Genomic DNA, 16,068 nt, shown 5'->3' with positions numbered 1-16,068 from the left:
GTGCAATTTGCTCCTCCGTGATATGGGAAACAGTAAACACTGTAGTAGAAGGCGGTCTTCTCTGTACGCCCTGTGCTATCTCAAAGACGTAAGTGGGCTTCGAATAGGCCTTAGCACTAGCCACACGGGAAGTTGCAGAACAAGAGGCTCTGAAATAACAGCAGTGGACGCAAGTCAGCGTTGGATTCAGCTTACGTGGGTGAAAGAAAGCAGTGCAGGATGCCCCATTCAGGGAATCATTGACACCGTTGCAGTGGACGCTGAAACTGAGCCTGCAATGTGCTTTCCGTGTCTGCCCTGTGTGCCTGCACTCTAAGCACCTGAGTGAGGTCTGCTGTGTAGAGCTCTCTTCTGCTGAGCGGCAGATGCTCGCTTGTGTGGCCATTAACATGAGGCCTTCCTTGCTGAGGGTGCCTGGCTGTCAGAAAACATGCCCGCATACAGCGAATTTGGCTTGGAAGTTTAAAAAAGTCGCTTTTCTCTGCTACTTCCTGGCTGCTGCAGAGAGGCCCAGGTTGGTCTGTGGGGTATGCACACCGGTCTACCGTGCCACAGTCTGAGCTTTGAAAACGAAGTGTACATTGGCTTCAGTCCCCCAGCATCATGTCAGCAAGAGGTGTGTGCAAGCTTCTCCAAGGCCTGGTGGCCGATGGGCCCTAAGCCTCAGAGCTGTCGGCGCTGAGGCTGTCTCCGTCCAAGTGATTGGCTCCTCAGACATATCCAGACTGACAGCTAAACACTGCTGTGGCAAGGTGAGCTTCTTACATACAGTTGTGCTCCCAGACACAAGGACACTGTGAAGAGGTCTTCCGCCCAGCCTCAGGGGAAGAGGCAGAGCAAGTCGCTTTCTGCACAGCATTGGATGCAGGACGCATGGGCGTTCTGTTCAACAGGCGAAAAGCAGGCAGCACCAGGAGCCTCTGTCAGGGAAGCTCCTCTTTATGGCTAGTGAGGCTTAATTCAAACCGGCAATGGAAATTGTCCTGGGGTAGGTAACTGAGCTCTAACTTCACGACCTGACACTTCCAGTGACACTCTCCTCACTCGTACAGAGTGAAATGGCCAAACGTAGGTGTGCGTGGTGTCCTCTCTGAATGCACCTTAAGTCCAAGAGATACGGGTGCTGCGAATAGGACTTGCAACTAGGTTTAAGGGAAGGTGCTGTTGGGACTCCTTCAGCTGATCATCCTGTCATCAGAACAAAGCTCTTCTCTGGGCCAGAACTCCATCAAGCTGAACTAACCGTGTGCAGCACAGCTCTCTCTTTGCGATCTGCAGGGGGGAAAGAATCCTTTGCTAGGATTCTAAAGCTAAACTGCTTAAGGGCAGTCCTAAGACTTCTGCATTCAAGCACACTGAGGAAGAAAGTCTTTCGTGCTTGGCTGTTTTCTCCACAGGAGGTCCTTGTTTCCTGGGGGTGCTAGAAGGGGATGCACAGAAGTGGAGCGTCCCGGTGAGTAACAGCAATGCCATGAAGATGCCTTAGTAGTAAAGTGTCAAACACTGTGCAGAAGAGCCTTCTGCCAAACTCTGCTGGGGAAACCATCCACCGTGCACTGAGGAGACCCTCCCTGAGAGAATACTACGCTGATTTCCCCTTGCATGCAACTTGCTCCTATGTGAAATAGAAAACTTAGTGAACATTGCCCTAGAAGGCTGTACACTTGATCTCTTTGGTGTTTTTCGGGTTTGTTTGCTGTGTGCGTAGTGTGCTGTATGTGTTGTTGGCATGTATGGTAGTGAGGGACTTGTGCTGCTTCTTGGTGATCCGGTGTGTGTACTCTGTGGTGGTCCGCTGTGCGTGCCGTTGGTCTCGTGTGTTTTGCGTTGTGTTGTCCATGGTCTGTGGATGCCGCTTGTTTTCCGTGTGTTGCGTGTTGTCCGTGTTGTGTGTACTTAGTACGTGTAATGTGTGTAGTGTACGTTCCTTACTGCTTGTTGAGTACACCGTTCTCTGTATTTCTCACTGTGTGGTGTGTGATGTGTGATGCTGGTATTTGTGAGTCGTGTTGTGTGGGTTGAGCGGTTCTTTGTGCATTGTATATTTTGCTTTTTCTGATGAGTTATCTGTTGGCGGCTGTCTATGTTGTTTGTTTGGTGTGTGGCTCTCCCAGTCTAATGTTTACTGTGAAATGTGTCTGGTCTTCTGTTGTCTGTCGTGCTACGTACTGTGTTCTGGGTTTTGTGGGTGCTGTCTATACACTTTCTGGGTGTTACATACCGGGTAGACGTTGGGTGGTCTGTGTAATTTGCGCATCGCGTGTGATGTTGATTTAGCCTTGTGTCGGACGTGTTGTGTGCATGTGTTTGTTGTGTGTGTGTGTGTGTGTGTGTGTGTGTGTGGGTTCTGGTTCGCGCTGCCTGCGTGTGGGTCTGTGTGTGCTCTGTACTGTATGCTTGTGGTTGTGTGTGTTGTGCGTTACAGGTGTGGTGCATGTGTTTTCGTCAGTTGTGTGTGGATTTGTATGTGTTGTGTCAGTTTTGTGTGTGTGGGGTTGTGATTTCTGTGTTGTGTCCGAGGGTTGTGTTTGAGTGGCTGTGCGTGTGTGTGGTGGTTACGTGTGTGATGTGAGATGTGTTGTCCATGTGTGGTTGTGCTTGTTTAGTGTGCCTCATTGTGTGTCCTTGCAAGTACTCTCGCAAATGCGATCCGTGTGTTTTGTGAGAAACATGTGCTCTTGCTGTGTCTGGTGTGTGCCCCGTGACTGTTGGGTTGTTACATTTTGTGCTTTGTGTGTGCGTGCATTGCGTGTGCGTGCCCGTGTTTCTGTATGCGTGCGGGGGTGTCTGCGTGCGGTGGTGTGCGGGGAGTGCAGCGGGTGAAATGTGTGCTACGTGCGTTTATCGTAGGTTGTGTGTTTCACGTGTAGTTTTGTATGTGTCGTGTGTGTTTTGCGTGTTTGATTGCGATACGTGTTTGACTGTGTTTGAAAGGTGTGTATAACTGTTCGTTATGTGTGTCAGGGGAGATGTGTTATCTGTATGTTTCTTTGCTTGTGTCGTGTGCCTCATTGTCTTTGTGGTGTGTACATGGTTAACTGCGGTTTGTGAGAATTGCGTGCCTTCATGTTTCTGTGGCGTCTGTGGTGTATGTTGTTTCATATCCTGTGCTGTTTGCGTGTTGCGTTTTCCTGTGATTTCCATGTCTGAGTTTGTGGGTGTTTACTGGTGTTTCTTGTGGTTATTCCTTGCGTGTGTGTTGCGTGTGGCTTTATGTGTGGTATGTAGTGGTTGTGTCGGTCTGTGTGTTGTGCTGTCAATGCAGGGTGTTGTGTGTGTTATGAGTTGTGATGTTTATTTAATTGGTGTGTGCTGTTTGTGTGTGTTGTGTGATGTATGGGTTCTCTGATCCGTGTACTATTTTGTGTGTTGTGGTAATGTATTGGTGTGTTTCTTCTAATGTGTGTGTGTGTGGTGTGTGCGATGTTTATGCTGTGCACCTTCTCTGTGATACGTTTTGTGTTTGTTGGGTTTTGTGTTATGTGTGAACTGCAGTGCTTGCCTTCTGCGCATACGGTAGGGCGTGTCTCGTGGTGTTTGTTGTGTGATGGTGTGTGTATTCTGTGCTGTGTTCCATTTTGTGTGCTGTGTTGTTTTGTGTTTTCTGCTGTGAGGTCTGTGATCTGTTGGTTTAATGTGCGTGGCGGAGTTTATGTGGTCGTGTGTGTGTTTCCTGTGTGTCGTGAGGGTTATGTGTGTGTGACGTGTGCAGTTTGGGTACTTTGTTGTTTGCGGTGTATGTTCTGTGTGTATTTCTCTGTGGAGTGCTGTGTGACTGGTGCGTTTGTGGGTGGGTCTGTGTTGGGTGTTGTGTGCTTGGAATGTGTCTTTGTGTGTTGTGTGTTTGGCGTCTTTTGTGTAGCGTGTTGTGTTCGTGGTTGGGACTGTTATGTGGTCTGTGAGTGGGTTTCTTTTCCATGTTTAGTGTGGTGTTACCGCACGTGTGTTTCACGATGTGCAACGTACTGTGTTCTCAGTTGCGTGTGTGCTGTGTGTCTGTCTTCTTATCTGTTTTGCGAATTGTGCGTGTGTTGTGTCATCTGTGTGCTGTACGTGTTGTGTGGGGTATTAATTGTGTGCTGTGTCGTATGCTTTGAATGTATGTTGTGTACTTTGCATTGTGCCATCTGTGAGGCCCTGTGTGACGTATGCTTTCGCGTGTGTTTTGTGTGGGGTGTGTAGTGTGCGAAATGCGTGTTTCATAAATTCGGGGTTCTTTTTGTTGGGGATTGTGTGTGGTTTGCACGTGTTGTATCCGTGGGGTGCGTTTTGCATGTGTGATCGTGATTTCTGTGTGGCTTGTGTTTGACAGTTTGTGTGTGTGGTTGGCTGTTTGAGTAATGCGTGAAATTTGTGCTGCTGTGTGTGCTGTGGTGTGGTCATGCTTGGCCAGTGAGCCCCACTGTGTGTGTCTGTGCTTACTCGGGGAACCGTGGTTCATGTGTCTTGTGTGCAGTTATGTTCTCGGTGTGTGTGGGGTTTGATGCTTAGGGTGATGTGCTGTTTGTGCGTTGAGAGACTTCTGCATTCAAGCACACTGAAGACGGACGGCCTCTCGTGCTTGTCCGTTTTCTCCACAGGTTTGCAACCCTCCGGGAGGGCCCTGTTTCCTGAGGGCGCTAGGAGAGGACGCAAGGAGCCCCCTCAAGCCCTTTAGTGGCAATGCCCTGATGATGCCTTTGCAGTAAAGAGTCAGACACTGCTGCAGGAGAGAGCCTTATGCCAGACCTTGCTGGGGAAACAGTCCACCGTGCACTGAGGGGACCCTCCGTGGGAGAATACTAGGTTGCTTTCGCCTTGCGTGCAATTTGCTCCTCCGTGATATGGGAAACAGTAAACACTGTAGTAGAAGGCGGTCTTCTCTGTACGCCCTGTGCTATCTCAAAGACGTAAGTGGGCTTCGAATAGGCCTTAGCACTAGCCACACGGGAAGTTGCAGAACAAGAGGCTCTGAAATAACAGCAGTGGACGCAAGTCAGCGTTGGATTCAGCTTACGTGGGTGAAAGAAAGCAGTGCAGGATGCCCCATTCAGGGAATCATTGACACCGTTGCAGTGGACGCTGAAACTGAGCCTGCAATGTGCTTTCCGTGTCTGCCCTGTGTGCCTGCACTCTAAGCACCTGAGTGAGGTCTGCTGTGTAGAGCTCTCTTCTGCTGAGCGGCAGATGCTCGCTTGTGTGGCCATTAACATGAGGCCTTCCTTGCTGAGGGTGCCTGGCTGTCAGAAAACATGCCCGCATACAGCGAATTTGGCTTGGAAGTTTAAAAAAGTCGCTTTTCTCTGCTACTTCCTGGCTGCTGCAGAGAGGCCCAGGTTGGTCTGTGGGGTATGCACACCGGTCTACCGTGCCACAGTCTGAGCTTTGAAAACGAAGTGTACATTGGCTTCAGTCCCCCAGCATCATGTCAGCAAGAGGTGTGTGCAAGCTTCTCCAAGGCCTGGTGGCCGATGGGCCCTAAGCCTCAGAGCTGTCGGCGCTGAGGCTGTCTCCGTCCAAGTGATTGGCTCCTCAGACATATCCAGACTGACAGCTAAACACTGCTGTGGCAAGGTGAGCTTCTTACATACAGTTGTGCTCCCAGACACAAGGACACTGTGAAGAGGTCTTCCGCCCAGCCTCAGGGGAAGAGGCAGAGCAAGTCGCTTTCTGCACAGCATTGGATGCAGGACGCATGGGCGTTCTGTTCAACAGGCGAAAAGCAGGCAGCACCAGGAGCCTCTGTCAGGGAAGCTCCTCTTTATGGCTAGTGAGGCTTAATTCAAACCGGCAATGGAAATTGTCCTGGGGTAGGTAACTGAGCTCTAACTTCACGACCTGACACTTCCAGTGACACTCTCCTCACTCGTACAGAGTGAAATGGCCAAACGTAGGTGTGCGTGGTGTCCTCTCTGAATGCACCTTAAGTCCAAGAGATACGGGTGCTGCGAATAGGACTTGCAACTAGGTTTAAGGGAAGGTGCTGTTGGGACTCCTTCAGCTGATCATCCTGTCATCAGAACAAAGCTCTTCTCTGGGCCAGAACTCCATCAAGCTGAACTAACCGTGTGCAGCACAGCTCTCTCTTTGCGATCTGCAGGGGGGAAAGAATCCTTTGCTAGGATTCTAAAGCTAAACTGCTTAAGGGCAGTCCTAAGACTTCTGCATTCAAGCACACTGAGGAAGAAAGTCTTTCGTGCTTGGCTGTTTTCTCCACAGGAGGTCCTTGTTTCCTGGGGGTGCTAGAAGGGGATGCACAGAAGTGGAGCGTCCCGGTGAGTAACAGCAATGCCATGAAGATGCCTTAGTAGTAAAGTGTCAAACACTGTGCAGAAGAGCCTTCTGCCAAACTCTGCTGGGGAAACCATCCACCGTGCACTGAGGAGACCCTCCCTGAGAGAATACTACGCTGATTTCCCCTTGCATGCAACTTGCTCCTATGTGAAATAGAAACCTTAGTGAACATTGCCCTAGAAGGCTGTACACTTGATCTCTTTGGTGATTTTCGGGTTTGTTTGCTGTGTGCGTAGTGTGCTGTATGTGTTGTTGGCATGTATGGTAGTGAGGGACTTGTGCTGCTTCTTGGTGATCCGGTGTGTGTACTCTGTGGTGGTCCGCTGTGCGTGCCGTTGGTCTCGTGTGTTTTGCGTTGTGTTGTCCATGGTCTGTGGATGCCGCTTGTTTTCCGTGTGTTGCGTGTTGTCCGTGTTGTGTGTACTTAGTACGTGTAATGTGTGTAGTGTACGTTCCTTACTGCTTGTTGAGTACACCGTTCTCTGTATTTCTCACTGTGTGGTGTGTGATGTGTGATGCTGGTATTTGTGAGTCGTGTTGTGTGGGTTGAGCGGTTCTTTGTGCATTGTATATTTTGCTTTTTCTGATGAGTTATCTGTTGGCGGCTGTCTATGTTGTTTGTTTGGTGTGTGGCTCTCCCAGTCTAATGTTTACTGTGAAATGTGTCTGGTCTTCTGTTGTCTGTCGTGCTACGTACTGTGTTCTGGGTTTTGTGGGTGCTGTCTATACACTTTCTGGGTGTTACATACCGGGTAGACGTTGGGTGGTCTGTGTAATTTGCGCATCGCGTGTGATGTTGATTTAGCCTTGTGTCGGACGTGTTGTGTGCATGTGTTTGTTGTGTGTGTGTGTGTGTGTGTGTGTGTGTGTTCTGGTTCGCGCTGCCTGCGTGTGGGTCTGTGTGTGCTCTGTACTGTATGCTTGTGGTTGTGTGTGTTGTGCGTTACAGGTGTGGTGCATGTGTTTTCGTCAGTTGTGTGTGGATTTGTATGTGTTGTGTCAGTTTTGTGTGTGTGGGGTTGTGATTTCTGTGTTGTGTCCGAGGGTTGTGTTTGAGTGGCTGTGCGTGTGTGTGGTGGTTACGTGTGTGATGTGAGATGTGTTGTCCATGTGTGGTTGTGCTTGTTTAGTGTGCCTCATTGTGTGTCCTTGCAAGTACTCTCGCAAATGCGATCCGTGTGTTTTGTGAGAAACATGTGCTCTTGCTGTGTCTGGTGTGTGCCCCGTGACTGTTGGGTTGTTACATTTTGTGCTTTGTGTGTGCGTGCATTGCGTGTGCGTGCCCGTGTTTCTGTATGCGTGCGGGGGTGTCTGCGTGCGGTGGTGTGCGGGGAGTGCAGCGGGTGAAATGTGTGCTACGTGCGTTTATCGTAGGTTGTGTGTTTCACGTGTAGTTTTGTATGTGTCGTGTGTGTTTTGCGTGTTTGATTGCGATACGTGTTTGACTGTGTTTGAAAGGTGTGTATAACTGTTCGTTATGTGTGTCAGGGGAGATGTGTTATCTGTATGTTTCTTTGCTTGTGTCGTGTGCCTCATTGTCTTTGTGGTGTGTACATGGTTAACTGCGGTTTGTGAGAATTGCGTGCCTTCATGTTTCTGTGGCGTCTGTGGTGTATGTTGTTTCATATCCTGTGCTGTTTGCGTGTTGCGTTTTCCTGTGATTTCCATGTCTGAGTTTGTGGGTGTTTACTGGTGTTTCTTGTGGTTATTCCTTGCGTGTGTGTTGCGTGTGGCTTTATGTGTGGTATGTAGTGGTTGTGTCGGTCTGTGTGTTGTGCTGTCAATGCAGGGTGTTGTGTGTGTTATGAGTTGTGATGTTTATTTAATTGGTGTGTGCTGTTTGTGTGTGTTGTGTGATGTATGGGTTCTCTGATCCGTGTACTATTTTGTGTGTTGTGGTAATGTATTGGTGTGTTTCTTCTAATGTGTGTGTGTGTGGTGTGTGCGATGTTTATGCTGTGCACCTTCTCTGTGATACGTTTTGTGTTTGTTGGGTTTTGTGTTATGTGTGAACTGCAGTGCTTGCCTTCTGCGCATACGGTAGGGCGTGTCTCGTGGTGTTTGTTGTGTGATGGTGTGTGTATTCTGTGCTGTGTTCCATTTTGTGTGCTGTGTTGTTTTGTGTTTTCTGCTGTGAGGTCTGTGATCTGTTGGTTTAATGTGCGTGGCGGAGTTTATGTGGTCGTGTGTGTGTTTCCTGTGTGTCGTGAGGGTTATGTGTGTGTGACGTGTGCAGTTTGGGTACTTTGTTGTGTGCGGTGTATGTTCTGTGTGTATTTCTCTGTGGAGTGCTGTGTGACTGGTGCGTTTGTGGGTGGGTCTGTGTTGGGTGTTGTGTGCTTGGAATGTGTCTTTGTGTGTTGTGTGTTTGGCGTCTTTTGTGTAGCGTGTTGTGTTCGTGGTTGGGACTGTTATGTGGTCTGTGAGTGGGTTTCTTTTCCATGTTTAGTGTGGTGTTACCGCACGTGTGTTTCACGATGTGCAACGTACTGTGTTCTCAGTTGCGTGTGTGCTGTGTGTCTGTCTTCTTATCTGTTTTGCGAATTGTGCGTGTGTTGTGTCATCTGTGTGCTGTACGTGTTGTGTGGGGTATTAATTGTGTGCTGTGTCGTATGCTTTGAATGTATGTTGTGTACTTTGCATTGTGCCATCTGTGAGGCCCTGTGTGACGTATGCTTTCGCGTGTGTTTTGTGTGGGGTGTGTAGTGTGCGAAATGCGTGTTTCATAAATTCGGGGTTCTTTTTGTTGGGGATTGTGTGTGGTTTGCACGTGTTGTATCCGTGGGGTGCGTTTTGCATGTGTGATCGTGATTTCTGTGTGGCTTGTGTTTGACAGTTTGTGTGTGTGGTTGGCTGTTTGAGTAATGCGTGAAATTTGTGCTGCTGTGTGTGCTGTGGTGTGGTCATGCTTGGCCAGTGAGCCCCACTGTGTGTGTCTGTGCTTACTCGGGGAACCGTGGTTCATGTGTCTTGTGTGCAGTTATGTTCTCGGTGTGTGTGGGGTTTGATGCTTAGGGTGATGTGCTGTTTGTGCGTTGAGAGACTTCTGCATTCAAGCACACTGAAGACGGACGGCCTCTCGTGCTTGTCCGTTTTCTCCACAGGTTTGCAACCCTCCGGGAGGGCCCTGTTTCCTGAGGGCGCTAGGAGAGGACGCAAGGAGCCCCCTCAAGCCCTTTAGTGGCAATGCCCTGATGATGCCTTTGCAGTAAAGAGTCAGACACTGCTGCAGGAGAGAGCCTTATGCCAGACCTTGCTGGGGAAACAGTCCACCGTGCACTGAGGGGACCCTCCGTGGGAGAATACTAGGTTGCTTTCGCCTTGCGTGCAATTTGCTCCTCCGTGATATGGGAAACAGTAAACACTGTAGTAGAAGGCGGTCTTCTCTGTACGCCCTGTGCTATCTCAAAGACGTAAGTGGGCTTCGAATAGGCCTTAGCACTAGCCACACGGGAAGTTGCAGAACAAGAGGCTCTGAAATAACAGCAGTGGACGCAAGTCAGCGTTGGATTCAGCTTACGTGGGTGAAAGAAAGCAGTGCAGGATGCCCCATTCAGGGAATCATTGACACCGTTGCAGTGGACGCTGAAACTGAGCCTGCAATGTGCTTTCCGTGTCTGCCCTGTGTGCCTGCACTCTAAGCACCTGAGTGAGGTCTGCTGTGTAGAGCTCTCTTCTGCTGAGCGGCAGATGCTCGCTTGTGTGGCCATTAACATGAGGCCTTCCTTGCTGAGGGTGCCTGGCTGTCAGAAAACATGCCCGCATACAGCGAATTTGGCTTGGAAGTTTAAAAAAGTCGCTTTTCTCTGCTACTTCCTGGCTGCTGCAGAGAGGCCCAGGTTGGTCTGTGGGGTATGCACACCGGTCTACCGTGCCACAGTCTGAGCTTTGAAAACGAAGTGTACATTGGCTTCAGTCCCCCAGCATCATGTCAGCAAGAGGTGTGTGCAAGCTTCTCCAAGGCCTGGTGGCCGATGGGCCCTAAGCCTCAGAGCTGTCGGCGCTGAGGCTGTCTCCGTCCAAGTGATTGGCTCCTCAGACATATCCAGACTGACAGCTAAACACTGCTGTGGCAAGGTGAGCTTCTTACATACAGTTGTGCTCCCAGACACAAGGACACTGTGAAGAGGTCTTCCGCCCAGCCTCAGGGGAAGAGGCAGAGCAAGTCGCTTTCTGCACAGCATTGGATGCAGGACGCATGGGCGTTCTGTTCAACAGGCGAAAAGCAGGCAGCACCAGGAGCCTCTGTCAGGGAAGCTCCTCTTTATGGCTAGTGAGGCTTAATTCAAACCGGCAATGGAAATTGTCCTGGGGTAGGTAACTGAGCTCTAACTTCACGACCTGACACTTCCAGTGACACTCTCCTCACTCGTACAGAGTGAAATGGCCAAACGTAGGTGTGCGTGGTGTCCTCTCTGAATGCACCTTAAGTCCAAGAGATACGGGTGCTGCGAATAGGACTTGCAACTAGGTTTAAGGGAAGGTGCTGTTGGGACTCCTTCAGCTGATCATCCTGTCATCAGAACAAAGCTCTTCTCTGGGCCAGAACTCCATCAAGCTGAACTAACCGTGTGCAGCACAGCTCTCTCTTTGCGATCTGCAGGGGGGAAAGAATCCTTTGCTAGGATTCTAAAGCTAAACTGCTTAAGGGCAGTCCTAAGACTTCTGCATTCAAGCACACTGAGGAAGAAAGTCTTTCGTGCTTGGCTGTTTTCTCCACAGGAGGTCCTTGTTTCCTGGGGGTGCTAGAAGGGGATGCACAGAAGTGGAGCGTCCCGGTGAGTAACAGCAATGCCATGAAGATGCCTTAGTAGTAAAGTGTCAAACACTGTGCAGAAGAGCCTTCTGCCAAACTCTGCTGGGGAAACCATCCACCGTGCACTGAGGAGACCCTCCCTGAGAGAATACTACGCTGATTTCCCCTTGCATGCAACTTGCTCCTATGTGAAATAGAAACCTTAGTGAACATTGCCCTAGAAGGCTGTACACTTGATCTCTTTGGTGTTTTTCGGGTTTGTTTGCTGTGTGCGTAGTGTGCGGTATGTGTTGTTGGCATGTATGGTAGTGAGGGACTTGTGCTGCTTCTTGGTGATCCGGTGTGTGTACTCTGTGGTGGTCCGCTGTGCGTGCCGTTGGTCTCGTGTGTTTTGCGTTGTGTTGTCCATGGTCTGTGGATGCCGCTTGTTTTCCGTGTGTTGCGTGTTGTCCGTGTTGTGTGTACTTAGTACGTGTAATGTGTGTAGTGTACGTTCCTTACTGCTTGTTGAGTACACCGTTCTCTGTATTTCTCACTGTGTGGTGTGTGATGTGTGATGCTGGTATTTGTGAGTCGTGTTGTGTGGGTTGAGCGGTTCTTTGTGCATTGTATATTTTGCTTTTTCTGATGAGTTATCTGTTGGCGGCTGTCTATGTTGTTTGTTTGGTGTGTGGCTCTCCCAGTCTAATGTTTACTGTGAAATGTGTCTGGTCTTCTGTTGTCTGTCGTGCTACGTACTGTGTTCTGGGTTTTGTGGGTGCTGTCTATACACTTTCTGGGTGTTACATACCGGGTAGACGTTGGGTGGTCTGTGTAATTTGCGCATCGCGTGTGATGTTGATTTAGCCTTGTGTCGGACGTGTTGTGTGCATGTGTTTGTTGTGTGTGTGTGTGTGTGTGGGGGTGTGGTTCTGGTTCGCGCTGCCTGCGTGTGGCTTTGTGTGTGCTCTGTACTGTATGCTTGTGGTTGTGTGTGTTGTGCGTTACAGGTGTGGTGCATGTGTTTTCGTCAGTTGTGTGTGGATTTGTATGTGTTGTGTCAGTTTTGTGTGTGTGGGGTTGTGATTTCTGTGTTGTGTCCGAGGGTTGTGTTTGAGTGGCTGTGCGTGTGTGTGGTGGTTACGTGTGTGATGTGAGATGTGTTGTCCATGTGTGGTTGTGCTTGTTTAGTGTGCCTCATTGTGTGTCCTTGCAAGTACTCTCGCAAATGCGATCCGTGTGTTTTGTGAGAAACATGTGCTCTTGCTGTGTCTGGTGTGTGCCCCGTGACTGTTGGGTTGTTACATTTTGTGCTTTGTGTGTGCGTGCATTGCGTGTGCGTGCCCGTGTTTCTGTATGCGTGCGGGGGTGTCTGCGTGCGGTGGTGTGCGGGGAGTGCAGCGGGTGAAATGTGTGCTACGTGCGTTTATCGTAGGTTGTGTGTTTCACGTGTAGTTTTGTATGTGTCGTGTGTGTTTTGCGTGTTTGATTGCGATACGTGTTTGACTGTGTTTGAAAGGTGTGTATAACTGTTCGTTATGTGTGTCAGGGGAGATGTGTTATCTGTATGTTTCTTTGCTTGTGTCGTGTGCCTCATTGTCTTTGTGGTGTGTACATGGTTAACTGCGGTTTGTGAGAATTGCGTGCCTTCATGTTTCTGTGGCGTCTGTGGTGTATGTTGTTTCATATCCTGTGCTGTTTGCGTGTTGCGTTTTCCTGTGATTTCCATGTCTGAGTTTGTGGGTGTTTACTGGTGTTTCTTGTGGTTATTCCTTGCGTGTGTGTTGCGTGTGGCTTTATGTGTGGTATGTAGTGGTTGTGTCGGTCTGTGTGTTGTGCTGTCAATGCAGGGTGTTGTGTGTGTTATGAGTTGTGATGTTTATTTAATTGGTGTGTGCTGTTTGTGTGTGTTGTGTGATGTATGGGTTCTCTGATCCGTGTACTATTTTGTGTGTTGTGGTAATGTATTGGTGTGTTTCTTCTAATGTGTGTGTGTGTGGTGTGTGCGATGTTTATGCTGTGCACCTTCTCTGTGATACGTTTTGTGTTTGTTGGGTTTTGTGTTATGTGTGAACTGCAGTGCTTGCCTTCTGCGCATACGGTAGGGCGTGTCTCGTGGTGTTTGTTGTGTGATGGTGTGTGTATTCTGTGCTGTGTTCCATTTTGTGTGCTGTGTTGTTTTGTGTTTTCTGCTGTGAGGTCTGTGATCTGTTGGTTTAATGTGCGTGGCGGAGTTTATGTGGTCGTGTGTGTGTTTCCTGTGTGTCGTGAGGGTTATGTGTGTGTGACGTGTGCAGTTTGGGTACTTTGTTGTTTGCGGTGTATGTTCTGTGTGTATTTCTCTGTGGAGTGCTGTGTGACTGGTGCGTTTGTGGGTGGGTCTGTGTTGGGTGTTGTGTGCTTGGAATGTGTCTTTGTGTGTTGTGTGTTTGGCGTCTTTTGTGTAGCGTGTTGTGTTCGTGGTTGGGACTGTTATGTGGTCTGTGAGTGGGTTTCTTTTCCATGTTTAGTGTGGTGTTACCGCACGTGTGTTTCACGATGTGCAACGTACTGTGTTCTCAGTTGCGTGTGTGCTGTGTGTCTGTCTTCTTATCTGTTTTGCGAATTGTGCGTGTGTTGTGTCATCTGTGTGCTGTACGTGTTGTGTGGGGTATTAATTGTGTGCTGTGTCGTATGCTTTGAATGTATGTTGTGTACTTTGCATTGTGCCATCTGTGAGGCCCTGTGTGACGTATGCTTTCGCGTGTGTTTTGTGTGGGGTGTGTAGTGTGCGAAATGCGTGTTTCATAAATTCGGGGTTCTTTTTGTTGGGGATTGTGTGTGGTTTGCACGTGTTGTATCCGTGGGGTGCGTTTTGCATGTGTGATCGTGATTTCTGTGTGGCTTGTGTTTGACAGTTTGTGTGTGTGGTTGGCTGTTTGAGTAATGCGTGAAATTTGTGCTGCTGTGTGTGCTGTGGTGTGGTCATGCTTGGCCAGTGAGCCCCACTGTGTGTGTCTGTGCTTACTCGGGGAACCGTGGTTCATGTGTCTTGTGTGCAGTTATGTTCTCGGTGTGTGTGGGGTTTGATGCTTAGGGTGATGTGCTGTTTGTGCGTTGAGAGACTTCTGCATTCAAGCACACTGAAGACGGACGGCCTCTCGTGCTTGTCCGTTTTCTCCACAGGTTTGCAACCCTCCGGGAGGGCCCTGTTTCCTGAGGGCGCTAGGAGAGGACGCAAGGAGCCCCCTCAAGCCCTTTAGTGGCAATGCCCTGATGATGCCTTTGCAGTAAAGAGTCAGACACTGCTGCAGGAGAGAGCCTTATGCCAGACCTTGCTGGGGAAACAGTCCACCGTGCACTGAGGGGACCCTCCGTGGGAGAATACTAGGTTGCTTTCGCCTTGCGTGCAATTTGCTCCTCCGTGATATGGGAAACAGTAAACACTGTAGTAGAAGGCGGTCTTCTCTGTACGCCCTGTGCTATCTCAAAGACGTAAGTGGGCTTCGAATAGGCCTTAGCACTAGCCACACGGGAAGTTGCAGAACAAGAGGCTCTGAAATAACAGCAGTGGACGCAAGTCAGCGTTGGATTCAGCTTACGTGGGTGAAAGAAAGCAGTGCAGGATGCCCCATTCAGGGAATCATTGACACCGTTGCAGTGGACGCTGAAACTGAGCCTGCAATGTGCTTTCCGTGTCTGCCCTGTGTGCCTGCACTCTAAGCACCTGAGTGAGGTCTGCTGTGTAGAGCTCTCTTCTGCTGAGCGGCAGATGCTCGCTTGTGTGGCCATTAACATGAGGCCTTCCTTGCTGAGGGTGCCTGGCTGTCAGAAAACATGCCCGCATACAGCGAATTTGGCTTGGAAGTTTAAAAAAGTCGCTTTTCTCTGCTACTTCCTGGCTGCTGCAGAGAGGCCCAGGTTGGTCTGTGGGGTATGCACACCGGTCTACCGTGCCACAGTCTGAGCTTTGAAAACGAAGTGTACATTGGCTTCAGTCCCCCAGCATCATGTCAGCAAGAGGTGTGTGCAAGCTTCTCCAAGGCCTGGTGGCCGATGGGCCCTAAGCCTCAGAGCTGTCGGCGCTGAGGCTGTCTCCGTCCAAGTGATTGGCTCCTCAGACATATCCAGACTGACAGCTAAACACTGCTGTGGCAAGGTGAGCTTCTTACATACAGTTGTGCTCCCAGACACAAGGACACTGTGAAGAGGTCTTCCGCCCAGCCTCAGGGGAAGAGGCAGAGCAAGTCGCTTTCTGCACAGCATTGGATGCAGGACGCATGGGCGTTCTGTTCAACAGGCGAAAAGCAGGCAGCACCAGGAGCCTCTGTCAGGGAAGCTCCTCTTTATGGCTAGTGAGGCTTAATTCAAACCGGCAATGGAAATTGTCCTGGGGTAGGTAACTGAGCTCTAACTTCACGACCTGACACTTCCAGTGACACTCTCCTCACTCGTACAGAGTGAAATGGCCAAACGTAGGTGTGCGTGGTGTCCTCTCTGAATGCACCTTAAGTCCAAGAGATACGGGTGCTGCGAATAGGACTTGCAACTAGGTTTAAGGGAAGGTGCTGTTGGGACTCCTTCAGCTGATCATCCTGTCATCAGAACAAAGCTCTTCTCTGGGCCAGAACTCCATCAAGCTGAACTAACCGTGTGCAGCACAGCTCTCTCTTTGCGATCTGCAGGGGGGAAAGAATCCTTTGCTAGGATTCTAAAGCTAAACTGCTTAAGGGCAGTCCTAAGACTTCTGCATTCAAGCACACTGAGGAAGAAAGTCTTTCGTGCTTGGCTGTTTTCTCCACAGGAGGTCCTTGTTTCCTGGGGGTGCTAGAAGGGGATGCACAGAAGTGGAGCGTCCCGGTGAGTAACAGCAATGCCATGAAGATGCCTTAGTAGTAAAGTGTCAAACACTGTGCAGAAGAGCCTTCTGCCAAACTCTGCTGGGGAAACCATCCACCGTGCACTGAGGAGACCCTCCCTGAGAGAATACTACGCTGATTTCCCCTTGCATGCAACTTGCTCCTATGTGAAATAGAAACCTTAGTGAACATTGCCCTAGAAGGCTGTACACTTGATCTCTT

Source organism: Manis javanica, chromosome 9 (genome assembly GCF_040802235.1).
Source record: "Manis javanica isolate MJ-LG chromosome 9, MJ_LKY, whole genome shotgun sequence".
Classification (NCBI taxonomy): Eukaryota; Metazoa; Chordata; class Mammalia; order Pholidota; family Manidae; genus Manis; species Manis javanica.
Note: the sequence above shows the minus strand (reverse complement) of the source record.